This window comes from Enhydra lutris, unplaced genomic scaffold (assembly GCF_002288905.1).
Source record: "Enhydra lutris kenyoni isolate GAN:26980312 unplaced genomic scaffold, ASM228890v2 scaffoldscaffold161, whole genome shotgun sequence".
In the NCBI taxonomy this organism is placed as follows: domain Eukaryota; kingdom Metazoa; phylum Chordata; class Mammalia; order Carnivora; family Mustelidae; genus Enhydra; species Enhydra lutris.
The window spans coordinates 182,932-188,931 of NW_019154245.1; the positions used below are offsets into that span (position 1 = coordinate 182,932).

The following is a 6,000-nucleotide window of genomic DNA, read 5'->3' on the forward strand; positions in this document are numbered from 1 at the left end:
ATGTGATTGAAAAAAAAGAAATGTAATTGCTGATGTTTTGAGTTTGAAGTCAAAATGATGATGTTTTATGGAAAATATACATAAATTAGTTTTATAAAAAATATTTTGAAGCCACGTTTTTGGTTACTTGATTTTTAGAAATATTTTAATGACTTTTCTTAGTGGAAAGAATTTTAAATGTGATTTAGTTTCATTTAAAAATATCATTACAGGAGCACTGGGTGTTATATGTAAGTGATGAATCACTAAATTCTACTCCTGAAACTAATATTACACTATACGTTAACTATCTAGAATTTAAACAAAAACTTGAAACAAACAAAAATCATCTTAAAAATGTAAAAAAAAATTAAAAAATAAAAATATCATTACAATGGGAACCAATGTCTTCTATTGATGTTTTTAAGGATTTGGAGCCTGGAGGTGGAAAACAAAGAAGGCATAGAGTCAAATATTTATTTGAGCATCTACTATGTACTTGGCTCTAAGCTGAATACTTTACATATTTTATTGTCTTTAATATAATAGAGGGGGAAATTGAGGTTCAGTTATGTCAATATGTCAGTTATTTACTTATTTGAGAGAGAGAGAGAGAGAATGTGTACAGCAGGGAGGGGTAGAGGGAGAGGGACAGAGAAACTCAAGCAGACTCCACGCTCAGCCTAGAGCCCAACATAGGATTGATCCCACAACCCTGAGATTATGACCTGAGCCAAATCCAAGAGTTGGGTGCTTAACTGATTATGCCATCCTGGCACCCCTCACCTTATGTATTTTTTTACATGTTCACCCCCATGTTTATTGCAGCATTGCTTACAATAGCCAAGACACAGAAATAAGCTAAGTGTCCACTGGTGGATGAAAGGACAAAGAAGATGTGGTACGTACACACAATGACACATCATTCAGCCATAAAAATAGAATGACATCTTTCCACTTGTGACAGCATAGATGGACCTTGAGGGCAAAATGCTAGTTGAAGTAAGTCAGAGAAAGGCAAATGCCCTAAGATCCCATTCATATGTGGAATCTAAAATAACAACAAACCCCAAAAAACCAAATTCATAAATAGAGTGAAGAGATGGTGGAGACGTAGGGGTGGGGGTAGGTGAAATGGGTGAAGGGGTCAAAAGGAACAGACTTGCAATTAGAAAATAAATACATCACAGGGATTTAATATACAGCATGGTGACTACAGTTAATAATGCAATATTATATGTATGCAAGTTGCTGAGAGAATAGATCTTAAAAATTCTTATCATTAGAAAGAAGTTAAGGAAACTGTAGAAAGTGACAGATGTTAATGAGACTTACTGTAGTTATCATTTCACAACATATATAAATATCGATTCATTGTTACACACCTGAAATATAATGTTGTATGTCAACTACACTTCAATTTTAAAAACTACAATGTTCACTGTTTTTTTCCCTTTATTTTAATTAATTAATTAAGTAATTAAATTTAAGTTTTTATTTAAATTCTAGTTAGTTAACATATAGTGTAGTATTGATTTCAGGAGAAGGACTTAGTATATAACTTAGTATATATAGAACTTACATATAGCACCCAGTGCTCACCACAACATGTGGTCTACCCTAATACCCACTTAGCCCATCCCCAACCCACCTCCTCTCCAGCAACCTTCAGTTTGTTCTCTATAGTTGAGTCTCTTATGGTTTGCACCCCTCTCTCTTTTTTCCCCTTACCCTATGTGCATGTTTTGTTTCTTAAATTCCACATATGAGTGAAATCATATCATATTTATCTTTCTGTGACTGACTTACCTTTCTTAGCATAATACACTCTAGTTTTATCCACGTTACCACAAATGGCAAGATCTCTTTTTTTTTTTTTTTTTTGAGATTATACCACATCTCCCCTATCCACCCATCAGTGAATGCTTGGGCTCTTTCCAAAATTTGGTTATTATTGATAATGTTGCCATAAATATCAGGGGGCATGTGCCCCTTCAAATCAGTATTTTTGTATCTTTTGGGTAAATACCTAGCAGTGCAATTGTTGGGTCATAGGGTAGCTCTATTTTTAACTTTTTGAGTAACCCCCATACTGTTTTCCAGAGTGGCTGCACAAGTTTGCATTCCCACCAACAGTGTAAGAGGGTTCCCCTTCCTCCACAACCTTGGCAACATCTGTTGTTTCCTGTGTTGTTAATTTTAGCTGTTCTGACAGGTGCGAGGTGGTATCTCATTGTGATTTTTATTTACATTTCCCTGATGATGAGTGATGCTGAGCATGTGTCTCTTAATCAACTGGATGTCTTCTTTGGAAAAACGTCTGTTCATGTCTTGTGCCCATTTTTAAAATAGGATTATTTGTTTTTTCAGTGTTGAGTTTGATAAGTTCTTTATAGATTTTGGATACTAACCCTTTATCAGATATGTCCTTGCAAATACCTTCTTCCATCCTGTAGTTTGCCTTTTAGTTTGTTGATTGTTCCCTTCATTATGCAGAAGCTTTTCATCTTGACGAAATCCCAATAGTTCATTTTTGCTTCTGTTTTCCTTACCTCAGGAGATGTCTGCTAAGTTGCTTTGCCCAATGTCAAAGAGGTTGCTGCCTATGTTCTCCTCTTAGATTTTGATGGTTTCCTGTCTCACATTTAGGCCTTTCACCCATTTTGAATTTATTTTTGTGTATGGTATAAGAAAGTGGTCCAGTTTCATTCTTCTGCATGTTGCTGTCCAATTTTCCCAACACCACTTGTTGAAGAGACTGTCTTCCTTCCACTGGATATCTTTCCTGCTTTGTCAAAAATTAGTTGGCCATAGAGTTGTGGATCCATTTCTGGACTCTCTATTCTGTTCCATTGATCTATGTCTCTTTTTTGTGCCAGTACCATACTGTCTTGATGACTACAGTTTTAATAGAGATTGAAGTCAGGAACTGTGATGCTTCCAGTGTTGCTTTTCTTTTTCAAGATTGCTTTGGCTATTCAGGGTCTTTCGTAGTTATATACAAAGTTTAGGATTGGTTGCTCTAGCTATCTGAAAAAATGTTGTTGGTATTTTGATAGGGAATGCATTAAATGTATAGATTGTTTTGGGCAAAGTGTAGACACTTTAACAATATTTGTTCTTCCAATCATTGAACATAGAATGTTTTTTCCTTTTCTTTATGTCATTTTCAGTTTATTTTATAACAGTTCTAAATTTTTCAAAATACAGATCTTTTATATCTTGGTTAGGTTTATTTGTTTTCACGTTATGCTACTTCCAAATTACAATTTAACTCTAAAAACAAACTAAAAATGGCCAATCCTTAGTTTTAAGAGAGTCTGACTTATATCTGCTCTATAACTCTTTAAAGAGACTCTCCCACCCATGTGGAAGAGACATTTAAATGCCAAGGAGTCTAGGGGGTGCCTGGGTGGCTCAGTCTGCTAAATGTCTGCCTTGAGTTCAGGTCATGATCCCAGGATCATGGAATCAAGTCCTGTGTTAGGTTACCTGTCCCACAGGGAGTCTGCTTCTCCCTCTGCCACTCCTCCCACTTGTTCTTTTAATCTCTCTCTCTCTCAAATAAATAAATAGAATCTTAAAAAAACAAATATCAAGGAGTCTAGTTGCAAGAACTCATTTTCTTCCCTTCTTTATGTATGGGATCTGCACAAACAGATTACCCCATCCTCAGTCTGATCAGGAGTAAATCCTATGCAATCCATATAAATGGAATTACTAGCTCTACTTCCCAGGGCACTATCCTGTTTTCAGCAGAAAAACCAGAAAAAATTAATCTATACAAAACTCTCCAATATTTAACAAAGCTACATCAGAATCTCAAACTGAAGCATAAATAATGAAATAAATTAATATATTAGTTATTCAACTCTTCCCATTTTGAAAATAGACAATATCTAGTCTGGTCAAATATAATATTAGTTGTACTAAGTTAGTGAAAGGATATCATAGCATCACCATTGTCCCTGGACAAGATCCTTAATCCTGCGACATTGTTCCCATCTCTGATAATTGTCCCTCACTCCATTCTTTTTTTTTTGAATTTTATTTATTTATTTGACAGAGAGAGATCACAAGTAGACAGAGAGGCAGGCAGAGAGACAGAGAGAGGGAAGCAGGCTCCCTGTTGAGCAGAGAGCCTGATGCGGGACTTGATCCCAGGACCCTGAGATCATGACCTGAGCCAAAGGCAGAGGCTTAACCCACTGAGCCACCCAGGCGCCCCCCTCACTCCATTCTTATTTATTTATTTATTATTTCAAAAGAAGTTTATTAACATATAATATATTATTTGCCCCAGGGGTGCATGTCTGTGAATCATCAGGCTTACACATTTCACAGTACTCACCATAGCATATACCCTCCCCAATGTCCATAACCCAGACACCTGATCCCTCCCCCCACCCCCCAGCAACCCTCAGTATGTTTCATGAGATTAAGAATCCCTTATGGTTTGTCTTCCTCCTGATCCCATCTTGTTTCTTTTTTCCTTCCTTACCCCGCACAACTTCTCACAACCTTTTTTCCTACCCCTACCCCACACTGCCTCTCAAATTCCTCATATCAGAGAGATTATATAATTGTCTTTCTCTGGTTGACTTATTTGGCTTAGCATAATATCCTCTAGTTCCATCCACGTCATTGCAAAAGGCAAGATTTCATTTTTTGATGGCTGTGTAGTATTCCATCATATATATATATATATATATATATATATATATCACATCCTCTTTATCCATTCATCTGTTGATGGATATCCATGTTCTTTCCATAGTTTGGCTATTGTGGATATTGCTGATATAAACATTCAGGTGCACATGCCCCTTCGGATCACTACATTTGTAACTAAGAATACTTATTTTTAGTTAACTATGATATTATATGTGTGGTATAAGAAAGTGGTCCAGTTTCATTCTATTGCATGTAGCTGTCCAGCTTTCCCACCATCATTCATTGAAGAGACTGTCTTTTTTCCACCGGATATTTTTTCCTGCTTTATCGAAGATTAGTTGACCATAGAGTTGAGGGTCTGTTTCTGGGCTCTCTATTCTGTTCCATTGATCTATGTGTCTGTTTTTGTGCCAATACCATACTTCCTTGATGATGACAGCTTTGTAATAGAGCTTGAAGTCTGGAATTGTGATGCCACCAACTTTGGTTTTCTTTTTCAACATTCCTCTGGCTATTTAGGTTCTTTTCTGGTTCCATATAAATTTTAGGATTCTTTGTTCCATTTCTTTGAAAAAAATTGATGGTATTTTGATAGGGATTGCATTAAATGTGAAGATTGCTTTAGGTAGCACAGACATTTTCACCATATTTGTTCTTCCAGTACACGAGCACATAGCGTTTTTCCATTTCTTTGTGTCTTCCTTAATTTATTTTATGAGTATTTGATAGTTTTCTGAGTAGAGATTCTTTCCCTCTTTGGTTACATTTATTCCTACATAACTTATGTTTTTTGGTGCAATTGTAAATGGGATTGGCTTCTTAATTTCCCTTTCTTCTGTCTTGCTGTTGGTGTATAGGGATGCAACCGATTTTAGTGTGTTGATTTTATATCCTGACTCTTTACTGAATGCCTGTATGAGTTCTAGCAGTTATGGAGCAGAGTCTTCTGGGTTTTCCACATAAAGTATCATATCTTCTGCAAAGAGTGAGAGTTTGGCTTCTTTGTCGATTTGGATGCCTTTAATTTCTTTTTGTTGTCTGATTGCTCCCTCCCTCCATTCTTATTGTTATTATTCTAGCTTAAGTTTTTTTTTTATTTTTCAGCGTAACAGTATTCATTGTTTTTGCACCACACCCAATGCTCCATGCAATCTGTGCCCTCCCTAATACCCACCACCTGGTTCCCCCAACCTCCTACCCCCCGCCCCTTCAAAACCCTCAGCTTGTATTTCAGAGTCCATAGTCTCTCATGGTTCACCTCCCCTTCCAATTTCCCTCAACTCCCTTCTCCTCTCCATCTCCCCTTGTCCTCCATGCTATTTGTTATGCTCCACAAATAAGTGAAAC

At 36.5% G+C, this 6,000-nt stretch overlaps 1 protein-coding gene across 1 annotated transcript in view; it reads right to left on the minus strand.

Annotated features, from left to right (window-relative positions):
- Positions 1 to 6,000, minus strand: part of LOC111140089 (POF1B, actin binding protein) — a 95,130-nt gene that overhangs the window by 55,687 nt on the left and 33,443 nt on the right. The window lies entirely within an intron of this gene.